This window comes from Mustela nivalis, assembly GCF_964662115.1.
Source record: "Mustela nivalis genome assembly, chromosome: 9".
NCBI lineage: Eukaryota > Metazoa > Chordata > Mammalia > Carnivora > Mustelidae > Mustela > Mustela nivalis.
The window spans coordinates 113703877-113715227 of record NC_139028.1 but is presented as its reverse complement, the minus strand read 5'-3'; the positions used below and the strand labels follow the sequence as shown (position 1 = coordinate 113715227).

General features: G+C 46.2%; 1 long non-coding RNA gene across 1 annotated transcript in view; it reads left to right on the top strand.

The window, feature by feature from the left end:
- The window catches only part of LOC309873288, a 39430-nt gene that overhangs the window by 90 nt on the left and 27989 nt on the right, over positions 1 to 11351 (top strand). The window contains exons 2-4 of the long non-coding RNA XR_014316258.1: positions 3716 to 3771; positions 7658 to 7818; positions 8191 to 8463. This is a non-coding gene — a long non-coding RNA (uncharacterized lncRNA). The remainder of the gene's footprint in view (positions 1 to 3715; positions 3772 to 7657; positions 7819 to 8190; positions 8464 to 11351) is intronic.

Genomic DNA, 11351 nt, shown 5'->3' with positions numbered 1-11351 from the left:
GTTCACCGTGAGCGACTCCATTGGCTACAACGCCTGTCGTTCCCTTGCTTGGCTCCAGCTTTTAAGGGGAAGCACGTAACCCAGGGCCGGGAACGGACCACAGCATGGGGCCTGGGGTGGGGGTTCTGGGGTTACAGTGGTGTCGAGCCACGTCAGCAGCCCCCCCCCCGCCCCCAGGCAGGCAGTCTGTCGCTGCCGCAGCTCCAGGCCGTGCCTCCCAACCGACTCGCGCGCTCTGCGCGTGCGCACTTGCCCCGTCGCGCGCCCTCGGGGCGGTGGGCGAAGCGACGAGCCAGTGGGCAGGGTGGGAGGCTGGGAGGGTGGGGTGGGGGGAATGGGGAGGAGGGGTGGGAGGGTGGTCGAGGTGTAAGGATGTGGGGTAGTGTCTTTGGGGAAAGGGGTTCCGTTAGAATTTCCGCTCTGGGGCATGAGGGGTCTCCGGGGCAAGCCGCATAGAGTCCTGAGGAGACGCCGCAAGGCCCGGCGCCGGAGCGCCCGAGGCCGGGCCCGGGTCCACGGGTGGTCGCACCTGGACCCAGGAAGCAGAGGGGCACAGATGCTGCGAGAAAATGTGTGGGTGCCCTGGAACGGGCTCATTGTGATTGGGAAGAGAATGGAGCTCCTGGGTAGAAATACCCAAAAGCCTCCAGTGGGCGACCCAAAGCTTGACCCTCAGCACTGGAGACCGGAAGATGTGGGAAAAGTGGTCTTGAAAGCGAAGTCAGGCCAGAGTCCGGAAAGGACGGATATGAAGTTAGTGCACGGTGTAGCAAGTTCATTACAGGCTCCAGCAGGTTTGGGGGAAAACAGCCCAAAGGAGATGGGGGGGAAACAAGAAATTCGAGACAAAATAGGCGCTGGGTCTGAGAGTGCAGAGACTACAGCAGGGTCTAGGAGGGGGTCTGGCTTTAAAGAGAGGTTGACATTTAGTGGGGTGGGGATCAGAGGAGAGGACCTGAGATCCGAACCACATACACCAGAGCAGAATGAGGAGGAGCTGAGGTCGAGTGGAGAGCAGCTGAGTGGAGAGCAGCTGAGTGGAGAGAAGCCTAGGTCAAGTGGAGAGCAGCTGAGGTCGAGTGGAGAGAAGCTGAGTGGAGAGAAGTTGACCTCAAGTGAGAAGCTGAGTCTGAGTGAAGAGAAGCTGAGGTCAAGTGGAGAGAAGGAGGGCTCCAGGGAAGAGAAGCCAGAAAGTAGCGGAGAGGATTTGAGATCCACTGGAGATAAACTGTCTAGTGCAGACAAGCTGGAGGGTTCAGGGATGGAGAGTGTAACTGAAGAGACAACTGAAAGAGAGCTAGAAGTGACTAATGATGAAAAACAGAGGAAAATTACCGATGCTGAGATGGAAAATCCTTTTGAAAGGGTGGAAGGGAGTGATGAGCTACAAGAGACTGAGGAAGCAGTGGGAGTTGAGAAGGATGTCTTGGGCGGAGTGAATGATCCTGCTGAGGAATCTGTTTCTATTGAAGAGAAAGAGGTTACAGATGAAGGTGATGATGAGTGAGGCCGATGAAGGAGTGGAGCTAGCGAAGGAAACAGAGACAGCGGAAGTGGTGAAAGTCAAGGAGGAGAAATTAGATCCAAGCAGAGAGATACTGACTGTGAAGAGGTAAATATGAGAGAGGAAAGGAGAGGCTGGGAATGAAGAGCTTTTGAGGATGGAGGTGGAGGCTAGGGCCAAAGGAAATGAAGAAGAATGAGAACAAGGGGAATGAGAAGATTTCAAGGAGAAAAAAAAAAAAAAAAAGATCTGATAATGTGTTGCTACCTGGAGGAAACATGGAGATTGTTCTCTTGGAGAAGAGCTGTGACTGACGGGCTTGTTGGGAAATGTTTGAGAAATGGATTTGGGAGGGGCTAGAGGATTTCGTTTAGCGTGTGATTGGTTTATAAGATAGAGAAGAATGCATAGTGAGAAAAATGGGGAATGACAGAGGATAAAGGGTAGATAATGAAGGCTGTGAAGGAAGATGCAACCTGGAGTGAGCCAAGAAATCTTCCGAGAGATGATCCTGGAGAGAAACAAGGGGCTCCAAAGTGACACAGGCAAGAGAAAAGAAAGAAGTGGAAAAAAAAAAAGTAAGAAGTCAAAGCCCATCATAATGATTATGTGTGTTGGGTTTGCAAGTTATTTCCTTTACTCTTCCTGTACACCCCTCTCCCATGTAAGACAATTTTACAATCGAATGGGACAGGTCTCTCGCAGGACCCTGTGTATCTGGACCAAGCCATCCTCCTGAATCTTCCCTCTAACTAGCCTCCAAATGTAGCCAGAATAATGCTGGGCTCGATTCACCACGATAACCCACCATTTCCATGGATTTCCCTCACCCCCACACATCAGATTTGAGTTACTCAGACTCCATATGAAGTTACCTCAACTGTTGCGTTATTACTGTTTCCGTCTTTGAATTGGTTATTCATCTAATCACGTAGACTTTTCCCCTTGTGTCAGTCTTCTTTGGGGCTTTCTCCTATGTCCTATGTCTCCTGTGTCTCCATGCCATCCATCATGCACTCTCATTCCACGGAAGAGAGAAGACTCCCCAGATGCCTGCGGTCAAGGCATCAACGTCAGAAAGTGGGCTCTTAGATCCTGTTTGTCTCTTGGATAGCGTGTAAGAGGTGGCAAAAAGCAGCCATGAATAGTTTGGATGAAAGAAATATTTCACCCTTTTCCCTTTATATACTTTTTTGGGGGAGGGGAGAGAAAGTGGTGGATGGGAGGCAGAGGGAGAGAGAGAATAAATTTTTTAAAAGATTTTTTTAAAGAGATTTTATTTATTTATTTGACAGACAGAGATCACAAGTAGGCAGAGAGGCAGGCAGAGAGAGAGAGAGAGAGAGGAGGAAGCAGGCTCCCTGCAGAGCAGAGAGCCCAGTGTGGGGCTCGATCCCAGGAACCTGGGATCATGACCTGAGCCGAAGGCAGAGGCTTTAACCCACTGAGTCACCCAGGCGCCCTGGGAGAGAGAGAATCTTAAGAAGGCTCCATGCCCAGAATGGAGTTCATTGCTGTGCTTGATCTCATGACCCTGAGATCATGACCTGAGCTGAAACCAAGAATCAGACACTGAACTGATCGAGCCTCCCACATGCCCCTCCTCCATGGACTTTTAAAATACTGAAATATTGGGGCATCTGGGTGGCTCAGTCAGTTAAGTGCCTTTAGCCCAGGTCAAGATCCCAGACTCCTGGGATTGAGCCCCACGTTGGCCTCTCCACTCAGTGGGGAGCCTGCTTCTCCCTTTCCCTCTGTAGCTCCCTCTGCTTGTGCACTCTTGCTCTCTCTCCCTCTCTCTCTGTCAAATAAGTAAATAACAACTTAAAAAAAATAAGGTCTGTAATATTTCTGAGGAGTAGACACATCATATCATAAATATCAAAACAAAAATTTATAGTAGGCTCATGTTTTTTGGTTGCTTTCTACATACTTTTTGCTCATTTCCCCCAAAGCCTCCAAAAGATCTATAAACCTCATGCCACATTTTTGTTCATGTAGTCAAACCTAACCATAATTCATCGATTTTATTTTTTCCCTGGCAATTTCCTTCTTTGAGTCATTTATTCTCTGGGTCTGATGTAGACTGGCTGTATTCTAGGCTTGCCCCATTGCTGTTTTTCTGGGCTTCTTAACACTTCTCTCTGTTCCTCTGTGTTGGATCTCCTACTGCCTGGCTCTTAGATCTTCTCCCTCTTTCTTGTTTTACAGCTTCATTTTGGCCAACCACATCATCTCATAGCTTCCAGAGAAGGAGACCATGGGAGGTAAACTTTGTGACACCTTATCTGCCTGAAAATACTGACTTTTCTCGCATGTTTGATGGATTTGTTGCAAGGCAGAGAGGAGAGATTAGAGCCAAGCATAACATTATTGACGATGAAGGGGTAAATATGAGAGAGGAAGGGAGAGCATATGAGTCTGCCAGGAGGGGATGGGGATGAAGAGCTACGAAGCTTAGCTGTTACGAGACTTCTAGGTGGGAGATATTTTCCCCTTAGAATTGTAAAGGCATTGCCCTACTCTTTTCTAACTTTTTTTAAAAAAAGATTTTATTTATTTATTTGACAGACAGAGATCACAAGTAGGCAGAGAGGCAGGCAGAGAGAGAGGAGGAAGCAGACTCCCCACTGAGCAGAGAGCTCGATGCAGGGCTCGATCCCACGACCCTGGGATCATAAGCTGAAAGCAGAGGCTTTAACCCACTGAGCCACCCAGGCGCCCCTCTTTTCTAACTTCTGAATGTTGCTGTTTATAACTTCAGTTTTGTTCTTTTAATAATTTTTTTTATCCTATGAATATGACCTGTTTTTCTTCCCTATGTAAATTACCTGTTTTCTACCACTCTAATGACTCACCCTGCCTTCTCCTCCAGTTTTCTAGGTTCTACAGGACACTGGAGCCCGAGTTAGAGCCCTTGTCTTTTTTTCTACTTGTGTCCCTCTTTTTTCATTCTACTCTCTGTACAATTTCATTAACTTTATCTTGTTATCCTTTCTACTGAGGTTTTTTTTTTTTTTAAGATTTTATTTATTTGTTTGACAGAGAGAGATCACAAGTAGGCAGAGAGGCAGGCAGAGAGAGAGAGGGGAGGAAGCAGGCTCCCTGCTGAGCAGAGAACCCGATGCGGGACTCGATCCCAGGACCCTGAGATCATGACCTGAGCCGAAGGCAGCGGCTTAACCCACTGAGCCACCCAGGCGCCCGAGGTTTTTTTTTTTAATTTCAACTCTCTTATTCACTGATTGCTTCTTTTTTTTATGTATTGCATTTCTGTTTTTTGTTTTGTGTACATGTTGTTTTAGATCTCCAAGGAAGAATTTTTCAGTTTTTAAGTGTTCTGCTTTTTCATATTACTTCCTCTGAATTCTACTCCCCCTTTTCTGGAGTGTGTGTGTGTGTGTGTGTGTGTGTGTGTGTGTGTGTGTTGGAAGTTTTCCTAAAATGTTTGATCTTACTCTGTGTGCGCAGGTGGGGCTTGTTAATTGATGGTCTTCATATCTTTTTATTTTGTATTATATTTATCCTTTTATTTTCATCTTGGTGGGGTTTGGAGATAAACATATATGTGTGCTCAATCTACCATGTTTGACAAAAAGTCCCCTCCATTACATTTTGATTGTTTTTGATTGATTTCTCAAGTGTAACTCTGATTTTTCATCTTGAAGGTAACTTGCTCTTTCCTTTGTGAATTTTCCTCTGTGAAAACGACGAGCAAAGTGAACAGATAAACTTCAGTGTACAGCAAACTGCTACATCATTTCTTATAAACATGCCATGATTGCTTTCATTTGTGATTTGAAAAAGAATGTGGTCTCTTGGCCGTATTTACCTCTAGCTACTGCCCCATTTTTCTTGCTCCCAGTGGTATGCACAAGTGTGGCCCCCACTGAAGATATACTCACTTCCTAGTCCCAGGAACCTCTCCATATTATGTCATATGGCAAAAGAGTGAATATCACCTTACAAGGCAAAAAATGTGATTGACTTAAAAAGATCTTGAGAGGGAGAGTTTATTCTGGCTAATCTGGGTGAACGCTAAATGCGATCACAAGTGTCCTTATAAGAGACAAAGGAGCTCAGACACCCAGCAGATGCGGAGGCCCTGTGACCCCAGAGGTAGAGGCTGCAATGGTTCGGCCCTAAGTCAAGGAGTGTCAGAAGCCCCCAGAAGTTGGAAGGACAAATAATGGATTCTTCCCTAGAGCCTCTGTAGGGAGTGTGCATAGCCTTGGCCAATACCTTGATTTTGGACTTTTGGCCTCCAGAAGTTTATTCTCCAGAGAAAATAAATTTCTGTTTTTTTTAGCCATGCAGTTTGTGGTAATTTGTTACAACAGTAGGAAATTAATACATTCCCTTTACAGCGGAATTCCTCTTAAAAAGTAGTCTATGTTGGGACGCCTGGGTGGCTCAGTTGGTTAAGTGGCTGCCTTCGGCTCAGGTCATGATTCCAGGGTCGTGGGATCTAGTCCCACATCGGGCTCCTTGCTTGGCGGGGAGCCTGCTTCTTCTGCCTCTGCCTGCCACTCTGTCTGCCTGTGCTTGCTCTCGCTTCTCTCTCTATGACAAATAAATAAATAAAATCTTTTTAAAAAAAAAAGTAGTCTATGCTTTCTTTTTTTTTTTTTTAAGATTGTATTTATTTATTCAACATAGAGAGATCACAAGTAGGCAGAGAGGCAGGCAGAGAAAGAGGGGGAAGCAGGTTTCCTGCTGAGCAGAGTGCCTGAGGCGGGGCTCAATCCCAGGACCCCCGGGACCATGACCTGAGCCGAAGGCAGAGGCCCCAACCCACTGAGCCACCCAGGTGCCCCTATGCTTTCTTTTTCTGATCCTCTCTCTTCCTTTTTATCCATCTTTTTATATTGGACATTTAAAAATATACAGAAAAATTGAAAGTAGAGCAACAAGCAACTAAATATTCTTTACCAAGATTGAGCAGCTGATAACGGTTTGCTCTATTTACTTTATTTGCATGTAGTTCAGCACATATCTCCTAAGAATTAAGACATTCTCCTCCATATAGATAATGCCTGAGTACATTAATTAAAAATTAAGAATAATTTCCTAGGGGCATCTGGGTGGCTCAGGGAGTTAAGCACCTGCCTCCAGCTCAGGTCCTGATCGAGCCCCACATCAGGCTTCCTGCTCAGCAAAGAGCACGCTTCTCCCTCTCCTACTCCCCCTGCTTGTGCTCTCTCTTTCTCTCTGTCAAATAAATAAGTAATCTCTTTTAAAAAAAGAATAAGTCCCTAATATTATTTAATATTCAATCTATATTACAATTTCTTTCGATGTCCCCAAAACATCTTTTATAACCTTTCCCTTGGCCCAGCATCTCATATGCTGAATGTGCTTCTTAATTCTTTTCAATCTATATTAATCTCCTCTAATTTTATTTTTAACAGCTTTGACTTTTTGAAAGAATTCAAGCCTATTTGCTTATAGATGTCCCACATTTTTTATTACCTGATTGTGTCTAGATTGCGTCATTTAGTTCATTCTTCTAACCACTATAGTTTTTATGTACTTGGAGTTGGAGCTATAGGTCCTGGTTTCTTTCTCTGTAGCTCTTACCACCTTCTAACTCCAAGCTTCCCTTCTGTCATTGCTTATTATCCATTTTCCCTCTAGAACAGAAGCTGCATGAGGGAATCCGTGTGTGCCTTTCTGTTGGGTTACCTAGTCTAGTCCACTGTCCAACCAACACATAGTGGGCACTCAGCGTGTACTTGTGGTATGAATTGAAGTCACATTCGGTGACTTTACCTGTGTCAGTATCATTTAACATCTAAAGAGAAATTACTGTAGTAATTAACCCTGTTCCTTAGAATACCTCACATTTTTTGAAGCCTCAAGTGCCTGAAAATGTCTTGATTCCACACTGGAGGCGTGTCTAGGTATAGGATTCTCCCTCCGCAGTTCGAAGTCCTGCCCCTTTGTTTTCTTCCTTCATGCTTGGTCATGGAGAATCCACGTCCATCTTGATGCTTGAGCCATTGCATGCGAGCAGGTGATCTGTGCATGTAGTGTGCTTTCTTCTTGCCTCTGCTATTGCCTCTTCTTATTTCTGTTATTTGCCTCTTGCCTCTGTTATTTCTGCTTAGTTATTGGCCTGAAGTTTACAGCTTACTTTCTTCTCTTCTCTAGGAACTCTGATCCCACCATTGGACAGTAAAGTAGAGATATAAGGTGTAGGCAGAGTTGAAAAGATAAGCCACCGAAGGCTCAGACCCAGTGGGAGGACCTTCTTGGCAAGTGATGACAGCTGAGAGTTCTGGATTCTTATAATAATCTGAATAATTTCATAGGTTCCACGCTAAGCACTTTAAATGCTCTCTGTCATTTAATCCTCCCAACAGCTCTCTGAGATAGAAACTATTACTCTGTAAGCTCTACCATCTAGAAACTGCCAGGCCACGCCCTGAGCCCAGGCAGCCTGATCCCAGAAGGTCCAGAAAACCACTTTCATGAACTGCCCCCCTGCTCTGTTCCTACTAGATGAGCCCTGCTACTCGGTTCCCAGCCTGTCAGAACAAGGCCTGCAATCCCGCCCAGGGGGTGGGGACTGAGGCTGGGTAACAGCCCTTCCATGTAGTCAATGAAGCTGGTTGAACGAGTGCTTCAGTGGCAAGTTTTTAGGAACATCAGTGCCAAAATTCAGTGCTTATCTTCTCTCCCAGGTCTCTGCCTGCCCAGGATCATCTACTACGAGGCTCCTTTGGTGATTCTCCGGGCACGAAGAAATCGTTACCTCTCTTACGGGAGGCCTACACAGGCATGAGGTCAAGACAGTTGTATGGGTCTCTCAGACTGCATATAAGTCATGAACTGAATAACCAGACTTATTCTTTGGCTGGATTACACTTTCTCCTGGGATACCAGATTCATTCCACTGAGGCCATGGAAACAAAAAAAATGAAGATTGAGACACTACAACAGATGGCAGCCACCTTGTAAGTGCAGATATTTTCAATCATCTACATAGCTAGAACTTTGTATATGTAATATCCTTTTTTGCTAAAATTAACCAAAATTAACACATTTGAGGGAATTGAGGACTTCTGAGTGATTTTATATATTTCCAGTATCCTAGTCTTTCTTTGGATAGTCCCAAAGATCCCTGTTTCTTGCCACGAGATGTGTTAAAAATGACATTATTATTTGGGTTTTGTCAAATGCCCCCTCTGCTGGTCCCGTTAATTCATTCTGCAAACACTAAACACTAACTATGTGCCATCTGGGAATGCAACAGGTGTGTAGGACCAGGTTCTTGCCCTTGGCCTCCTATCTCTTGTTGAGATAGACATCTCTACAGATAGATGTCCATGCAGTGTGAGGTGGCCTAGGAGGGTGCTGGGTACTAAGTATGGTGGAACTGTGGAAGAGGGAGGGCCTGGCCATGAGGCTGATTAGGGAGTCATTCAGAGAAAGCTTCCTCATGGAGTTGACTGCTTGGGGCTGACTAGTGGGAAGAATGGTGAGAAGCGGTCAGCCCTGGGTGAGGACAGGAAGAAACATTCTCAGGGGAAAGAAGAAGATTGCTGACAATGACCAGGGACTGCATGGCTTCCTCAGGAGAGGGCTTGGGGACAGCCTTGAATGCAGGTTGAAGGAAGTTAGTCTTTGCCCTGTAGATGACAAGAAGAGTGACATCATGAAATCTTCACTTTACATCGCCTGCCAGGCTGAGAGATGGACTCAGGTGGGTGCCGCATGAGGATGAGTCAGAGTGGGACGCTGAGTAGGTGCTCAGTAAAGCGCGAGATGAGATCATCAGATCATTAGAATGAACACTTCAAGATAAAGAGGTCAAGGCCATGAACTAAGGCAGAGAAAGTGGGGGCAAAAACCAGAGGATAGATTGGAGAAGGTTTCAGAAGTCCTAGTGAACAGGACTGCCAATCCACTGCAAATAGATGGCGAGCATGGATGGGCCAAGCCTACAGATGACAACAGCTGACAGGTGTCACCCAGTGCTTACTCTGGAGTTAGGCATTTCGCTGCGGTATCTCACTGAATCATAATAGCCCCATGAGTTGGGACGTATTCCTCTCTGCATTTTACAGGAGAGGACACTGGAGCCTGCAGTGGTCAGTGAAAGTGACAAGGCAGGTCTATAGTGTGGTACTAGTTAGGTCTTGAACCCAGTAACGTCAGCAGCTGACTGGATGTTGGTGCCAAGTGACTGGGAAGTGAAGTGACCACCTCAGAAAGCAGTCAGCGAGTGGCAGACGAGGGCCTAGAACCCACTGGAATAATTTCCTGTCCCCCTCCCCTGCAGAGTTCACAAACAGGCTGCTGGGCACCATATCAAGCCATAGCCATGTCATCTTTGGTTTATAGAATATATTTTTTAAGTTTTTAGAATGAATTGCTAACGTTAAAAAGTGCTAGAGATTTGCATTAAAACCTGCTGGATTATCTTGAAAAGTGAGAAGATCTGGCCATACTGGGCCCCTAGAGCAGCAACCCCTGCTGCCTTTTCCGTGTTTCCTTCAGTTGGCACCCGTGCTCCCCAGCTGGCGAGGGCCCACCAGCCCGGGATCTGCGCCCTCCTCCGCAGGCGCCCGAGTTCTCATCTCTCAGCCACAAGACGGTCCAGTTTGAAGCTAGGCTGTGTTTGAGCATTTAATCCTGTGTTGAGCCCAGACCTCCACTGATGATTAAATACTCTTTTTGAACTTTAGGGAATATAAGATAACAGCATCAACATGTTTTGCACTGTTTGTTTCTTCCCTTCATACTGTGGGAACTGAGAAAAAATAACTACCTGCTCACCCTTGAGTGCCCACAAGAAGAGGGTCACGTACAGGGAGTCAGGACAAAGGTGAATGGTCATGGTTCCTGAAACCAGCCCCAGGTAAAAGGAAATATCAGTCATGCCCTGGGACATGGCAGACATAATGTCAGCTATATAAGTCACGCTGGGACTGTTTTCTGTTTAATTTGTCCAGTAATTAATTATTTGCTTGAATTTTGAACTGTGTACTTTAGACGCGTTATAAGGAAGCTTTGGGGGAAAATGTACATGCCCGTCTGCCTGTGCGTGGGGTGTGGGTGGGCCATAGCTGACATTCCTTCGCTCAGAATTCTCCGCAGAAGTTCAATTTCAAAATATTATTTTTTAAGTTTAATGATTTATTACAGATCTGAAAACAAGCTTAATTACGTTAAAATATGAGTCACAGGATGGCAAACAGGTATTTTTTCATATCAAATATTTTGTGACGTCTAAGGTGTAATAGTCCCCATGGCAGTGGTCAGGGGGCGCAAGTGACGGATTTTGTGCTTGTGTGTTTGTCTGCAGTTTGTAAACTGCACCGAGAGACTCAGGGTCAAACGGGTGCAAGAAACAGAGCTGACATCCGAGCTTCAGGAGTTTGGACTCCTGTTCTTTGTGTGACACCGGACAGATTTTCCCCATGCCCCGCCGCCAGATTCAGGACCTTGGGGAAGGCAGCTGCTATAGCTGGGCACAAATTTCTCAGAGGCCGCCGGGTACCATTCTGGGATGGCCAGTGGGTCTCAGAGGTTTGCTGTCCATCTCAAAAGGGTCATCTGTATATCGGACCACAGTGACCCAACTATCAATAGGCCAGCCCCGCGAACTTTTCCCTGGGAGCTAGACGTCGCCATACAAGAGTCGGATTGCAAGTCAGTTCAGTCTCTGGAGACATTTGTACACAGTTATGTAGGACCTGTGAGGCCATGGGGCTGCTCCTTGGACTTTGACCCCTGTCCAGCACATGCTCCTTCCTCTTTCCCCTCCTCCTCCTCCTCAGAGACTCCCCACCCCTATACACAACCAGGGTGGGACTCCAGTGACTGTTGCAGCCAGGTC